Genomic DNA, 17,690 nt, shown 5'->3' on the forward strand with positions numbered 1-17,690 from the left:
GGAGTTAAATTTGGGGTTGAATTTGGGATTGAATTTGGGGTTGGATTTGGGGTTGGATTTGGGATTGGACTTGGAATTGGACTTGGAGAATCTTCATTTGTAGAAGGTGATGAAGACATTGTTTTCAACCTACCAAAGATTTAATTTAAAAACCCTCTTTAGACTTGGACTTACATTTCAAAGCATTCAAACACATACAAAGCTTCAACCTCAAAATTCAAAGCATTCAAACAATGTCTTAGAATTGTGGAATGTCTTAAAATTAAAATTCGAACGCCAAAAGTATTCAATTAGAATTATGGAGATACTTTTCTAACATATTAAACCCCAAAATTCAAAGCATTAAAACATATTTTTCAAACATATTCAAGCCTAAAATTCAAAGCATTCAAACATACACAAACATACTTTTCAAATGGCAAAGGAAATTTTTACCGGCTTGAACGACAATAATCTCAGACGGAACCGGCTTGAAGCTTGAACGGACAGATCTCGCCTCTCGGAATAACACAAAGTCTTCTTCACTTCAAATGAAAACAAAACAAAACAATCAAAATATATACTTCTATTTTTCAAATGGACAGTCTTGAAAGCAGACTCATGTATTACCTTGAACAGGCAGTCTTGTTAGGTATTACTAATTACGTCTAGTTTTTAAGGTTTTCCAAAGTGAACTCAAATGGCTCACGCAACACCCAGACACGGCCAGTCGACAGTTGCCTTCAGTCTTCACCCAAACGCTCGGTCTTCCTTTACGCTCACCCAGACGGCTAGACGCAACACCCAGACGGCCAGATGCTCGGTCTTCCTTCACACTCACCCAGATGGCTAGACGCAACAACCAGACGGCGGGCCAGACCCTTCAGAGTTTGGCTTCAGTCCAGTCACTTCGCCCTTCGCCCAGATGGCCAGACGCGCAACACCCAGACGCTTGGCTCACGAACTCACAGACGTAGGCAGACGGCACGATAGTCGGCACTCGTACTCGGTAGGTAAGGAGGGTAGGAGCTGGCGGCTGGCGGTAGGGCATTCTGACTTCGGTCTTCGCGAAAACAGAAGGGAAGGTGGAAAGGGAAACTTTTTGGTGCAGTCAACAGTGGGCTTTTTAATTTAGGGTTGAATAGTGTTTAATTTAGGGTTTTTTTTTAGTTTTTAAGTTTTGGGCCTTGGGCTGAACAATAAAGAGTAAACATATATATAAATCAATTCTTTTATATATTACAAATATATATTTATAAAAATATAAATATAACAATCGGGATCGGGGATTAATCGAGGTTGGGATACCGTCCCCATCCCTGAACGAGCCCCAAATATTTTTCCTTGTTTGATCCCATCCTCGGTCAAATCGGGAAATCTCCGACTTGAACAAATTAGGGCCCCGAGGATTTTTTACAGAGCTTAGGGTCTGAAGCGTATACTTGATGACAAGTGGGGTTTTTAGGCAAACTCTTTAGAGCCTTAGATGCTAGTATATTCTGAATCATCTACACTACATAAATGTTCAAGCCGTAAGACACTTCACTACATAAATGTTCAAGCCGTAAGACACTTTTGCTTATGTAGTGTAGTATAAACTGAAACGATGAAAAAAAAATGTTTCTTTCTCTTGGTGAAAATTTAATTTTAAAAAATAAGAGGGGTGAAAATTTAATTTTAAAAAATAAGAGGGAACCGACCTTTGGTTGGGGAAGGGAGTGAGGAGATAGACTAATGTGAGTTCGGTAGACGTCCCACACTCGCCGCTACCACCATCCGTCCGGGCGAGGCGTGTGTGATTAATATTTTTTAATAAAAATATTATTATTTTATTTTTTTTATCTATTTTAATAATTAAAAGAGGAAAAACTTGGTCCTCCGCACGCATCTTCCGCCACCTTTTTCGACGCGCCCTCGAATGTTCTGTGGCTCTTTCTTCCACAACAGTTCCAAAGGCCTATAAAAATAGTTTAGATTCACATATCATTTTTTACTTTCTTCCATTCTTCAATCAAAAGCTTTCCCGTTTTGTTTTTCGAGTAATCAGGTAGAAAGGGTGTGTATTCTAATCGGTAACGGTGCATTCCAAATAGATTTTCTTTTTGGTTGTTTTATCTTGTGACAATTAAAACTCAAGCTTTTGTTTTGTCGGTTTTGTTCTTTGCTCCGTTTGTTGCTGTCCTGTTCGCGACTCTGCATAAGAAACTGACCAAAACAACCAAGTTCTTACTCTGCAAATAGAGGGCCACATGAGCAGACCCGAAGCTGTCCGGACGACCACTGCTGCGGATGTTGACAGCCTCGACAACGACGGTGGAGCGCAGCTGAGGACGACTGCGGATGGGCATGGCTCCCGTCTGGAACGGCGATAGCGAAAGACTGAGGACGGCGACTAACGGGCGAGACTCGAACGGCGACGTCTTCTGGTGAGCGGTCGGCGGCGGCTACGGGTGGGAAGTGGAGTCTCCTTGCGCGGCTGGGAGAAGAGGGCTTGGAGGGGGGAGGGGTCGGCGCACGAAGGGGTGAAGGGCTGGGTTTCTTTTCTTTTTTTCTTTTTTACTTGCACGCAAACCGAAGCTCCACTTTAACCCTTTTCAACCAAACCTTAAGTGATTTAATATATATATATATATAATGATTTAATTCCTTTAATCCTAACTCCCAACAAACTCATTATTCCCAACATTCAAATAAAATTTTAAAGGAAAATTAAATCACACCCACAACAATTTAATTCCTCACCCAATATTCCAAATCAAAAGATTTCAAATAAATTATTAAAAAACCAACCTCAACCTAAAATAAAACCCAAATAATTAAACAAAATTTCACATGAAAATTTGGGACGTTACATTTAACATTAATGTAAGTTTATTGTTGAGAACATTCATGAAATAAGTAATGTGTTCTAAATAATTAGATAATGGCTAGCTAATAGTTATTGCTTTAAATTAGTTTTAAAAAAAATTCATTTCTCTAAGTGAGACATTCCTTTCTTTTAGATTTTTTTTAATATATAAGACAACAAATAAGTCATTCATAAAAAGTATTTCAAAAACATAAAAGATAAGTATTTTGATATCCACTCCAATTGTTTCATTTAAGTGACAAAATCAAACTTGAAGTTTGAACATCATTTAAAAATTTCAATTAATGTCACCATGTGGTTATATTTACGAGATATTTGATTATTCTTTTCTTAAAAAAAAAAAAAAAAAAACTACCGACTTTGACAGAAATATCTTAATTCTGAAAATAAAAAAATATTTTATTTAATTTTAATTTATATTTATTTTACTTCGTTCTTTCCTTATTTTTTTTTAGAAAAACATTATCAATCAAATAAATCTCCATCTAATTAAAATTTAGTCTACAAAATCTCTCATTGATGTGTCTAATTTCAATGACTAGCAATCTAAACATTTTAATTTAAACGGAATATTCAATAAAAAAGAAATTTGAATTTTCTCTCCCTAAATCCATCTAAATCCAAGATTTGAGTATTTCTCTTGCTAAAATCTATAAAAAAAAAATAATAAAATTGAATTGAAAAAAAAAATTACTACTCAATCAAGAAGTAATAGTGAGATGACTCTACAGTTGATTTGTGTGAGTAAGGAAACAAAGCAAAATCTGAGAGTGAATCTTCTTTTCATCTTTCTCCCTTCCTCGTTTATTGAGTTTCTAAAAAAAAAAAATGAATGGATACAAATGAAATATTCAACAAAAAGAAAATTGAATTTTCTCTCCCTAATCCATGTAAATCCAAGATTTAAGTGTTTCTCTGGATAAAAATCTATAAAAAATAAACAAATTTGAATTAAAAAATTAAAAATTTACTGTCCAGAAGTAATAGTGGGATGACTCCACAATTGATTCGTGTGAGTAAGAAAACAAATAAAGAATTTGAGAGTGGATCATGCTTTCTGTCTTCCTCCCTCATTTGTTTATTGAGTTTCTACAAAAAAAAAAAAAATGGATGCAAATGAAATATTCAAAAAACAAATTAATTCTCTCCCTAAATCCATGCAAATCCAATATTAAAGTGTTTCTCGTGATAAAAATATAAAAGAAAATAAAACAAGATTAAATAAAGAAAAACTAAAAACTTATGATTCAAGAAGTAATAATGGGATGATTCCGCAATTAATTTGTGTGAGTAAGGAAACTGAGAAAGAATCTGAGAGTGAATCCACCTCTTCGTCTTACTCCCTTCTTCATTTATGAAACTGCGATTGAGTTCATACTATTGCGGTTTTTTCTTTGCTTGGATTCACGTTCACTATCCTTTATCAAATTCGTCATCACCTTCTGTCTCCTTCAATTGCTCGTCCATGGCCAATGGTTTAAAAAAGCTAACCACAAAAAGGGAATTACAGTACAAAATGGGAAGAATAAATATAAAATTCTCCCCTTCAAAGAATTAGGGGGTGAGAATTAAATGAAACTTGAGCGTACATCATAATCATAACAATCATAAAAAGATGAAAATTAGATCAAATCATTAACTAACCCTTTATAACTAACAATTCAATCTTAATTTTATTTAGAGGGGAAAAAAACCATGAAATCCAAGGGTATAATGGATATATGTTGAAGAATGAAGGGCAAAACTGGAATTCAAAGATTCACCCATTTTGGCCCTTTTAATATAGTATATATATAAATTATTATTATTATTCTAAATAATTATATGACATTGTAATTTAGAAAAATAATTTTTAAGAATTCTCTTCCCTCTAGAATTATTTTTTTAAAATATTTTTAATTTTAAATATCATATAATTATTTAAAATATAAAAAGGTATCTTTTAAAAATTCAGGGACCAAACGTAATTATTCTTAAAAATTAGAGAACTAAAAAGTTATATTTTTAAACTCAATGACCAAATGCACATATACTTAAAAATTTGGAGACTAAAATTTTTTTTTCTTTCTATTTTTAATAAAATATTCTTAGTTAAAGTTTGTCTAATACGCTCAATCATAGCTCAACTAGGACTTAATTTGTGTTACTTAATTGGCTTTCAATTGTGTATTTAATAGGTGTATGGTATGTGTTGGTGATCAAAATACCTGTTCAAATCTTCCACCATTTCTAGAAAAACATTTAGAAAATATTCTAAAATTTTATACTTTATTTTAAAAATAATCCTAATATTTTAAAAGTTTTAAAAATATGTGGAAACTTCCAAAAGTTTAACATCTTTAAGTTTTGTTTCTTTTTTTTTAATGAGAAATAGTCAGAAATAATTTTATTGATGGTATGAAATTACAAAAAGATAAGATGTCATGTCACATTACATAATAATATTCTACTGTAAAATATAAGAGATGTAAAATTGTAATTACAAAAAGTTGGAGTGAGTTTATACCAAGTGAGAGCAATATACAATAGATGATCAAAGAAGCGAGGGAAATTCATCTTTCTATCTTCAAAGACCCCATTGTTTTGTTCATTCCATATGAGCCATAAATAAGCTTTGATAATGAAGGTCCATAGAATCTCTCTCTTTGCTTTAAATGGGTAACCAATAAGAAGTGAATTCAGTAAAGTGAGAAGGTCATTTGGAAGACCAAATGATAGTTGAAGCACCACAAAATTCTCTCCCAAAAAGATTGAGAAAAGTCATAAAAGACCAAAAGATGCATAATGGATTCACTATTTTGATGGAAAAGAACACACCAATTAGGAGCCAATGAAATCCATGGAGAGCTTTTTTTATGAGAAGATCCACAGTATTAATGCTACTGTGACTAACTTCTCAAAGATAGAACCAAACCTTTTTAGGGGTGGGAGCTTTCCAAATGTTCTCAAGAGAGAAACATTCAAATTGTCCTCCAAAGGCAATATGCTGACTGATTGATTCGAAGAGAACTAATCAGATTTATCAAGATCCCATCTCCAAGTATCATTCACCGTGGGGTTGACTAGGAGCAAAGGCAAAGAGGACATGGTAGTTGATAGCTCTAAAAAAGAGCTATTATTCCTAGCTTAATTCGGTCTCGTTAGTGGATTTTATGTGTTTATTTTTCTATTTTGTAGGTACCAAGCAATCAAGAGGTAGAATTAATCATTTGGTGAAGAACAGGGTTAATTTGAAGCAATTCGAAGTTGATTTGAACATCTGGGCTTTAAAGGAGCTGAAATTACCAAAATGCCATCGAGTTCCACCGAGTATGATAACCATCAAGCATCATCGAGTACCATCGAGTAAAGGGCTATCAAGTAATCAAGAAAATTCTACCAAATCAACGAGCATCGAGTATCAAGTCATCGATCTGGCAAAGGACTCAGCGTTGCAACGCTACTCCAAATGTCATGATGCTCCAGAGTTGTATCATCGCCAGCGTTCCAACGCATCTTAATGTTTGAACTTCAATGCTGAAAGACAAAAGCATCAGCGTTACAACGCTTCCCTAGAGCGTTGCGATACCGCGACCATTGATGGACAAGCAACGAGGCGTGGCGCAAGTGAGCGTTGACCATGCCTTGGACTTCTTGCCTGGCGTTTCCCTTCAGTCGCATCAGCGTTGCAACGCTGCGTTGATCTCTATATATTCTTCTCCTCGGCTCTAGGTCAAACCATGTCAAATTTAGGAGGCCGAATTGATGGAGGCCGAAATAAAACTTCATCCTTCTTTCTTTTCCTTTAATTTTCAGTATCTTTAGGTTAGTTTTTATTTTATTTTTGGATTATGGACATGTTTTGGATTGTATCCCATCGGTTTGTCTATGAATCGATGAGGTAATCTTTTATTTAGTTCTTGGATCGAACATTCTTGTGTTTTAATGAGTTTTCTATTCAATTTTGTGCTTTAAATTAGAATTATGTTTTTTTCTTGAATCTTCTTTAAATTAGACTTGCTTTTATGTGTTAAATTGACACTCCTATCACGATCGCAAGTCTTAGCTAGTTAAATTCAAGCTCGCACGCATCCTTGTAATCGTCCATGCTTTGAATTTACCCTTGTAGCACAGATTAGATGAACATGCTTAAGTTTATAGGCTATTGGTGACGAAAATTAGTGAACGCAATTATCCAATGCATGTCTTAAGGTATGCATTGATTCTCATGTGTCGATGGTCATGCGTTGGAATGAAACTATGCGTTTACGAATGTATGCGATGACTTAGCGTTCCTGTCACAAGTTTTCTTACACTCACACCAAGTATAACGCAAACACAAGTTTCTCGGGTGATCCGAGGTCGAACTCAGGGACTTGTAACTAAATGCTATGCGGTGATGTGTTTGCGGCGGATAAATAAAAGAATGATGGAGGGTATAAACTAATAACTACTCCTACTCCTAACTAACAGACAAAGCATTGGAAGTATGAATGAGAGGTAGAGACACGGCAACTGTTGCGCGTGGTAAATGTATGGAAAAATAGATAAAACGTGAGAATGTCTTCATCGTAACCCTAAGCTTGACCGCAAGGGCAACCTCAGCCAATGCAAGCTATGCGATCATGCTACACAAACTTGAACCTAACTCTAGGACACATGCGATGTATATGCGAAGTGTCGAGAGGTCTTATTCCTAAGTCTCTATTCCTACTCATGTGCTCCCACACATAAACAAGATGATCGCATACCACCGTATCCTACCTCTTGGACGCATGCAATATCCTCTCCGTAGGGTGCATACGCTGTGTAATAGCAAACGGAGCTTATTCCTAAGTTCCCCATTCTTGTTTATACGTTCCAATCCGCTCTCTCGAGTTTTAGATTTGGTTTTTAGACTAATCTTCCAAGTATGCCTAAATGATGAATGATGCGCTCATAAGACAAGGTAACCGCATAAACTTCGTAAGATTATTCCTATCTCTAGTGAATACTTGCTTACATTGCTTAATGGGACCAACCACTTACCCTCCCGAACAGTTAGTTGTTGCTGACTTTACTCATAGACAAGCATTGCGTCTACCTATAGACAGGCGTTGCTACAGCTTCACACTAAGCAAATAAGGTTTTCTCACAACACTCACACAACGCACACCTCTCGGTGGTTTGCTACATGCTTTATATTCCTATGCCGCATGATTAGGTATGCGATACTCTAGCAATCTCACTAAGTGATGCAATGAAGGTTAAATATGTTATGTAGTGAAGATGGAGATGAAGTCAAAGGAAATTATAGAAATGCATTGTTCACAAAATGTATTAATTTCTTAAGGCATAATGCAATACAATACAATATAAGAACGGAAGAGAAAATGAAATGACCAACTGGAAGAAATGTCTTACTTCCAGCGGATGTGTGTCAAGGCTGCCGGTGGTGCCATGGAAGGGCGGTGGAGCTGACTCTCTTGAGATCTAACTCCGGAGAAGGCTCCGGTCATCACTCGGAATGGGTAAAGAAGATGAAGAACTCTCAAACTTTCTTCTAACGCGTTCGTCTGGATCACAAGGAACTGCCCGAAGGCCGAAACTTGGATAAAATGAAATTTTGCTCATCGACTTCTATTTATAGAGCTTGATCATCGACAACATTAATAGACCTGCTCTGATTTTGACATTCGCGGCGTGATGGTCCTTTTCTGAATCTCTGTTGGTAATGGCATGGTAGGTGAAATGTCAACATCATCTTTTGATTTTCCCGAGATATGTGTTGATGCTTCTATTCCACCAACCTTGCGTTCATCCCTCTATTATGGTTATCATCGTGTAGCCGTAATCTTGCAATGATTGCATTCACTTGATTACCGCAACTTCTACACGATGACCACAATCGCTTGACGATCGCAACTCCTATGCGATGGATGTATGCGGTTGATTACCGAAATACCCATGTGTTGAACGTATGCGTTCGCCTTTGCGATGGAGAAGTTCTCTGCATGCGGTCGTCTATGTGATAGCCCGGCTTCCGCATCTGTGTCCGCTTTTTGCGTTAACTACAAAGATAGACAATTGAATGCATAATAATGCATAATAATGGGTTAGCCGAGATTCTTAATGTTGAACGACGCAAACTCATTTTCTCATGAATTCCTAACATAATTGCTGCATATTCTACTTAACAGCCTTCATAATTCTAAATAAAAGGCCTAAGATGACGTGCATTTATGCCCGTCATCACACCCCCAAATTTAGAATCATGTTTGTCCTCAAGCATGCGTTATGCTCAAGAAATTCTAACTCACCTGCTGTCTTTCCTTTGCGATGACTAGCCTCTCAGAATATAATTTACTCATACCTTTGACCATGGCCGCAACGCTCTCCTCCACTTTGACTGCTTCTTCAAAAAGAACTTTTCTAAGTTTAAATCCGGCAAGCCTTTGCTCAAAAACGTTTTATTCATCCCCCGTAACTTTGCGTTTAGCTTTTGAGAATGCGTCCGTTCAAAATAAATCAAAACTTTGCGATTGCTTATTCGAATGCGGCGTTGAACCTGGTTACGCTCTTCGTTTTGACTTACCCCACGTGTGTCATGCGGGCATCCAACTTCGGTTGCGTTCCATATTCAACTCAACTCTTGTTTTGCTTAATTTGGCTTGCGCCTGACAGAGGAGTTGCGCTTATGCATTGATCCTGGCGACTTACCTTCGTTTTGGCTTGCCCCCACATGTGTCATGCGGACATCCAACTATGGGTAAGTGCCTTTATATATATATGTATGTATGTATGTATGTATGTATGTATGTATGTATGTATATATTGAAGGAATGATCGAAATGTAATGAACGAAATTCTCCAGGATCGCTGCCACCCCCAAACTTAGAGGTTGGCAGCACTCCGCCACAAGCTAAAAACAAACTCAACAGGAATGCGGTAATAAATGTTTGAGCAAAGGTTTGTACATAATAAAACTTAAGACTTTCAAAATTTGAAGAAGCTATTAAAAGTAAGGTGAACCTTGCGATGCTTAGTAAGCAGATGCGGTAAATTATACATACCATCATAGATGCATCACAAAGGAACGCAATCGGACAAGAAGAATTTCAAAAGGATAATGTATAAAAGATAACAAGAAAAAGACCATAGACAAAATAATGGATGTGATCATGCGTTGGAATTCATGCGATCGAAGCCACGCGTTGAAAGATGGTGGGAATTCTTCCGTTGTAACTGCGCACCGAGGAGAGTTATTTTCGCACCTACAAGGAGCAAACGCACCACAACCAAGGAAGCAGCTGCATATCCAAAATAACAAGAAAAATAAACTAAACTAGAAAAGCAAAGTAAAGATAGAGTAGAAAACGTCCCTGGAGAAATTGAAGTGTTGTCACCGCAAGGAGTCTCCCATGCAGGAGATTGCTCTCAACTGCTTAGGCCAAGAGCTTGCCCTGACCATTGGAACTTTCGGTAATTGTTGGGCGCATGTTGGCCACCATGTGCTTAGAACTACCTTCAGCTCATGCGACTGATTGCCCTTCTAGCCTGGGGTCAATATTGGTTTTCGGCGCATCGCCTACACTTCAATATTGTTTACAACTTGATCGCACAAGTTACAATACTCCCATGATAAAAAGGTTGCCTGTAGAGACACAAAACTCAACAAATAATTAGCTGCCAAGTTTCCCGGCAACGGCGCCAAAAACTTGGTGACGAAAATTAGTGAATGCAATTATGTGATGCATGTCTTAAGGTATGTGTTGATTCTCATGCGTCAGTGGTCATGCGTTTGAATGAAACTATGAATTTACGAATGTATGCGATGACCTTGCGTTCCTGTCACAAGTTTTCTTGCGCTCATGCCAAGTATAACGCGAACACAAGTTTCTCAGGTGATCCGAGGTCGAACTCAGGGACTTGTAACTAAATGCTATGCGGCGATATGTTTGCAGTGGATGAATAAAAGAATGATGGAGAGTATAAGCTAATAACTACTCCTACTCCTAACTAATAGACAAATCATTGGAAGTATGAATGAGAGGTAAAGACACGACAATTGTTGACGCGTGGTAAATGCATGGAAAAATAGATAAAACGTGAGGATGTCTTCATCGCAAGCCTAAGCTTGACCACAAGGGCAACCTTAGTCAACGTAATTTATGCGATCATGCTACACACACTTGAGTCTAACTCTAGGACGCATGCGATGTATATGCGAAGTGTCGAGAGGCCTTATTCCTAAGTCTCTATTCCTGCTCATGTGCTCCTACACATAAACAAGATGACCGCATACTACCATATCCTACCTCTTGGATGCATGCAATATCCTCTCCGTAGGGTGCATACGCTGTGTAGTAGCAAACGAAACTTATTCCTAAGTTCCCCATTCTCGTTTATGCATTCCAATCCGCTTTCTCGAGTCTTAGATTTGGTTTTTAGACTACTCTTTCAAGTATGCCTAAATGATGAATGATGCGCTCATAAGACAAGGTAACTGCATAAACTTGATTGACGTAAGATTATTCCTATCTCTAGTGAATACTTGCTTACATTGCTTAATGCGACCAACCACTTATCCTCCTAGACAGTTAGTTGTTGCTGACTTTACTCATAGACAAGTGTTGTGTCCGCCTATAGACAGACATTGCTACAGCTTCACACTAAGCAAATAAGGTTTTCTCACAACACTCACACAACGCACACCTCTCGGTAGTTTGCTACATGCTTTATATTCCTATGCCGCATGATTAAGTATGCGATACTCTAGCAATCTCACTAAGTGATGCAATGAAGGTTAAATATGCTAAGTAGTGAAGATGGAGATGGAGTCGAAGGAAATTATAGAAATGCATTGTTCACAAAATGTATTAATTTCTCAAGGCATAATGTAATATAATACAATATAAGAAAGGAAGAGAAAATGAAAGAACCAGCTGGAAGCAATGTCTTGCTTCCAACGGATATGTATCAAGGCTGCTGGTGGTGCCATATAAGGGCGGTGAAGCTGACTCTCTCGAGATCTAACTCCGGCGAAGGCTCTGGTCGTCACTCAGAATAGGTGAAGGAGATGAAGAACTCTCAAACTTTCTTCTAACACGATCGTTTGGATCACAAGAATCCGCCCGAAGGCCAAAACTTGGATAAAATGAAATTCTGCTCATCGGCTTCTATTTATAAAGCTTGATCGCCGACAACATTAATGGACCTGCTCTGATTTTGACATTCGTGACGTGATGGTCCTTTTCTAAATCTCTGCTGGTAACGGCGTGGTAAATGAAATGTCAACATCATCTTTTGATTTTCCTGAGATATGCGTTGATGCTTCCATTCCACTAACCTTGCGCTCATCCCTCTATTATGGTTATCATCGTGTAGGCGCAATCTTGCAATGACTACATTCGCTTGATTACTGCAACTTCTACACGATGACTGCAATCGCTTGACGATCGCAACTCCTATGCGATGGATGCATGTGGTTGATTACCACAACACCCATGCGTTGAACGTATGCATTCACCTTTGCGATGGAGAAGTTCTCCGCATGCAGTCGTCCATGTGATAGCCTGGCTTCCGCGTCTGCGTCCACTTTTTTGCATTAACTACAAAGATAGATAATTGAACGCATAAGATCGCATAATAATGGGTTAGCCGAGATTCTTAATACTGAACGACGTAAACTCATTTTCTCATGAATTCCTAACATAATTGCTGCATATTCTGCTTAACAACCCTCATAATTCTAAATAAAAGGCCTAAGATGACGTGCATTTCTACCCGTCATCAGCTATCCTTGAATCTTTGCATCACATGTTTAATCTAGATTTAAAGAATAAATTGATTATTTGAATATGGTTGTCCTGACACTTAATCAACATAGTTGAATACTGAATCTTAATGCATGTGTTTCTAGTTCCTTATGACCGCTGAGGACCCAATTACATCTAGGAGTATGTAGGTTAGTTGAGGCATGGTATTTTCGGCCTTAATTACGAATCAGGATGCTCGATTGGTTCAGATTAATTGACTTTTGGGCTTGTAGAGATTAGTTAATTCGTATCGATTGGGTACCTATACATGCATAATTCGAATATATGATATGTTAGCTTAAAAAAATGATTTAAGTTACATTGAATGCCTACTTGATCTAAGAATGAAACGAACCCATTACCGTTTCATATATCCATTGCATTTTACTTTTTCCTGCATGTCTTCAATTTCAAAACCAAGAACCAAAATCCAGTTTTTACTATTTTTCTACGGTCAAATTTAATCCCAAAAAAATTAATTTTTCCCTTCTCTGTGGTTCGACCTCCCACTTACCACTGTTGCTACGTTTTAGTAGTAATAGGAGTAGTTCGGTGATTTTACAAATTTTCTTTTGTTTTAGTTTGGTGTCGAATTAACGACATCGATTCTTGGTCCGAACAGTAGTCCATTCCTCAATCTCAACCATGTAGGTTTTATCTCAATCCAAGGTCTCATGCTTGATTATCATGGTTCCAAAGTGTGCAGTAGAGGTCTCTTTGTGGCCGGATAGGACAAATAGTCTCGAGAAAGCATTTTTAAGGGGAGGGTTCCCACCCAAATGTCATTCCAAAATAAAGTATTACGACTATTGTCAATCACATGAGCAATGTTATCAAGGACGAGATCACTCATTTTAGCTACACGTGTTTATGACCCTTTGAAGTTTTTAAAAAGCCTATTATGAGATTGTAATGAAGAACCATATCTTTACCATTACAGTGTGGAAGGTTCTATTTAGGGAATATTTTGATTTTGGACTTTTATGGGGTGAGATTTTTACGCATAAATCATCCCTATACCTTATATTTCATAAATATAGTAAAAAATTAAACTTTTTCAATAAAAACTTTTAGCTATTATTTTGGAAAAATTAACGTTTTCATTATATTTTTAGATAATTCGTATATTAATCACTTTGCTTACTCTCATCAATTCGTTTGTTGACTTCATAATTTTCTATTTATTCAATTCGTTTTGCACTAAATTAATTTAAGATCTGTCATAACAATCTTCCCTTGAATTTAGGGAATTTCTTTTCTGATGAATTTTTTCAATTAGTCAGAAGGATATTTTGCATTTTTTTTTTCAAGATTTGCCTCTCTTCTATCTTGGACAACATGGTTAAGAGAGTAAACAATAGTCTCGTGTATATTGTGAATATATGCATAAGTATATTTCAAGATAAATTTTGCGTTTTTACAAATTGCAAATTTTGACTTAAAATTCAGAATTCTCAACTTCGGTGGATTGCATTTAATGTTAAATTATGGTTGCAAATCTCTGTTTTAATCTATGTTTCATTTCTTATGTATATATATTACATTTATTTCAAGTATATACAAGGTTTAATCCAAATATATTAGAACAATTACAGATTTAAGGTTGTTATATAATATATACTCTATAGTTTAATTTTAGTCTTGTTTTTATTGATATTTATATTTCACATAGTTTGTCATATATTCACATGTACATATTTGAAATTGAGATATATATTTCACTTATTTTGTATTTGTCATATATACACATGTATATAAACTAAGATAGATCATATCCTCATATTATTTGAAATAAACTCATATATATTTAAAATTGAAAATAAAATTTAGATATAAATACTGTACATATAATATGACAATAAGGTAAAAGATAGGTTTTTAGGGGCCGTTTGGATTGAGATTTTCTCAATGCCCAAGAATTAAGGATGTCTGGGAATTATATGTCTGGAAATAAAATTACTGAGAATCAAGGATGACTATGTTTGGTTGTACATGGGAAAACAATGTCTAGGAATAGTATGTGTGGTAATAGTATGTGGGAATTAAAAAAAAAAAAAAATCGAGATTGTGAAAACAAGTCCAAACGATCGTTTACAAAATACTATACGATCGATTATATTGTCTACACGATCGCTGAGTCTGCTACATGATCGCTGAGTAACAAATTGCTATACAATCGCCTACCCAATGCTACACGATCGCCTACCTAATGCTATACGATCACCTACCCAATGCTATACGATCGCCTACCCAAATGCTACACGATCGCTTACCAAATGCTACACGATCGCTGAGTAAAAAAATGCTATACGATCGCCTACCCAATGCTATACGATTGATTACCAAATGCTACACGATCGCTGAGTAAAAAATGCTATACGATCGCCTACCCAATATTATACGATCGATTACCAAATGCTACACGATCGTTGAGTAACAAAATGCTATACGACCACCTACCCAATGCTATACGATCGCCTACCCAATGTTATACGATCGCTTACCAAATGCTACACGACCGCTGAGTAACAAAATGCTATACGATCGCCTATCCAATGTTATATGATCGCTTACCCAATGTTATACGATCGCTTACCAAATGCTACATGATCGCTAAGTAACAAAATGTTATACGATCACCTACCCAATGCTATATGATCGCCTACCAAATGCTGTACGATCGCCTACCAAATGCTGTATGATGATCGCTTACCAAATGCTACACGATCGCTGAGTAACAAAATGCTATACGATCGCCTACACAATGCTATACAATTAGCTACCAAATGCTACACAATCGCTTAGTAACAAAATGTTATACGATTTCACGGCTGGAAGGAAGGAAAATCGTGGTAGGAAGCGGTAGAAGAAATGAAAACCCACACTTCTCAATAGGTATGCAATTCCTTCATTTGTGTGGGTAAAAGATACCTAGGAATTGTCTTTTCCAAGATAAATAAACAAATCACACCAACCAAACATGGGCTTTATAAACTCATTCCCATTTCCACCCTTTTTCCCTCCAACCAAACGACCCTTAAGGCTTTTAATGATGGGAGAGAAAAGATGTTTTTTCCTTGCTTGATTTTCTCTCTTTTTGTTATTATTATTTGTTAAAAGGAATTTGAATGAGGGCTTATTAGTAAATGAATCCTAATACTAGTGAAACAAGTCAATTAGGCCATTCTTAGAAAAAAATAGGACCTTTAAGCCATTATTAAAATTTAGCCTTGCTGTAAAGGCCTTATATGTAAAACCTGTTTTATATTTTTAATTGATACAAGACATTTGTGTTTGCTTCCTAGAATTACAAGATTTTCCAAAGCCTTCATATTAGATAGGCACTATTCCAAAGTTTGTTAGTGAATCATTTAATCATTTATGCCATAGAACTCATTAATGGATTAAATAGATTTTTAATTATCTTTTGACCTTTCAAATCTCCCTGAATTACGTTATGGAAACCATATAGGGTTTTTTTTTTTTTTTAAAAAAAAAAAATTAAGACTATTTTTTTTTCTTTCTATTTTCTTAAAATTGTTTCCATTTTTTAAACAAAAAAGTGAATTTTTAGCTAAATTCTAAAAAAAAAAAAAAAATCTTGTTTTTAAATTTCAAAGATTAACTTTGTTTTTGGAATCACCGATAGAAGGTAGATAACAAAATAAGAAATTCACTTGTGAAATAGATAATTATAAGCTTAATTTATAAATACCGGACAAAAAAACAAACAAGATTTAAATAAAATTGTAACTCAATAAAAATTTGTCTGGTCATTTATCCAATAAAAAATTTGGATGACACCAAAATGAATATATCTCAACTAGCCTATTGAGGTTAGAGGTTGCAATCTCAAACTCACTTCTAAAAAAATTTTAAAATATTAAAATAATAATAAAAAAACAATTTATACTCTTAAAAGTTTGAAAACTATTAATAATTATATTAATTTAAATTATAAAACATCATAAATGAATCAATATAAACTTTAGCATTAACTATTTTCATTTGTTTCCATTAAAAATAATCATGTAATAAAATTACAAAAAAAATTAAAAAATAGAAAATAATAAAAACTATTTACACAAAATAACAATATTTAATCTTCTTTGATAGAGAATGATAAAAATTGTCAATGATCGAAACTGATAGAAATCTATCACTAATACACGTTAATAGAAGTCTATCACTTTTTCTTTTTTACTATTTCTATAAATAGTTTTGACATTGAAATTTTTCCTAAAATTTATTCACATTATGTTAATCAATAAATTGAAGGGAGTCTAGTAAGCATGTGAAAATTATACACTTACAATTTTAAAACGAAATTCTAGAATAATCTAAATTGAATCACTTATAAAACTTTACGGGTATAACTAAATTTCCGACGGGAGACGGTTTGGCTGTGAATACATACATACATAAATATATACACATACATACATACATACATACATACATACATATACATACATACATACATACATATACATACATACATACTAAGAATATAAGTGGAAAGAAAACTAGTCAAAATAGCAAGTACTTCAAATTTTTACCGGTACATATCCATAACCGTAAAACAAAATTCCCCAAAATTTAAAATGATCTTGTATCATTACAGGCTTATCAAACATGAACAATATCAAATAAGCCCTATATGAACATCCCAGAGTTGAAAAAATGATTTCTATAACCTTGGTAGTTTCAAGACAACTCATGAACTAACTATAATGAATTTAGAATTCATGAGTTGATTAAACCCGGTACATTCATCAAACTTTTAATCCATCGTCCCCACCCGTTTCAAATTACTTCAGGCGTATAAACAAGAGAGATCGTACCAATGTCAAAAGCAATATGATGCAATATTCAGTAAAAGTGGAGGAACCCTCTATACACTAGTGCAGATCAAACTTATGTGTTAGAATGTCGTGGCCAAGTACAAAGGAGAGATCTCCACCTGATCCACAATATTTGGGTGTTAAAAGAAAACTCGTAGGATATTAAATCCTAGGAGAGGGGAAAAAAACTGAATTCTCAACGAAGCATCCAACACGTTCAAG

The 17,690-nt window shown here is 35.5% G+C and overlaps 1 long non-coding RNA gene across 1 annotated transcript; it reads right to left on the reverse strand.

The window, feature by feature from the left end:
- Window positions 1-236: 236 nt before the first annotated feature.
- On the reverse strand, window positions 237-1,406 carry LOC150038915 (uncharacterized). Its single transcript, XR_016527380.1, has 2 exons — window positions 610-1,406; window positions 237-524 (listed from the first exon to the last, which is right to left on the reverse strand). It is a non-coding gene; the product is annotated as an uncharacterized LOC150038915 (long non-coding RNA).
- Between the last annotated feature and the right edge of the window lie 16,284 nt (window positions 1,407-17,690).

Source organism: Benincasa hispida, chromosome 1, assembly GCF_027475165.1.
Source record: "Benincasa hispida cultivar pf3 chromosome 1, pf3_genome.v1.1, whole genome shotgun sequence".
In the NCBI taxonomy this organism is placed as follows: Eukaryota; Viridiplantae; Streptophyta; class Magnoliopsida; order Cucurbitales; family Cucurbitaceae; genus Benincasa; species Benincasa hispida.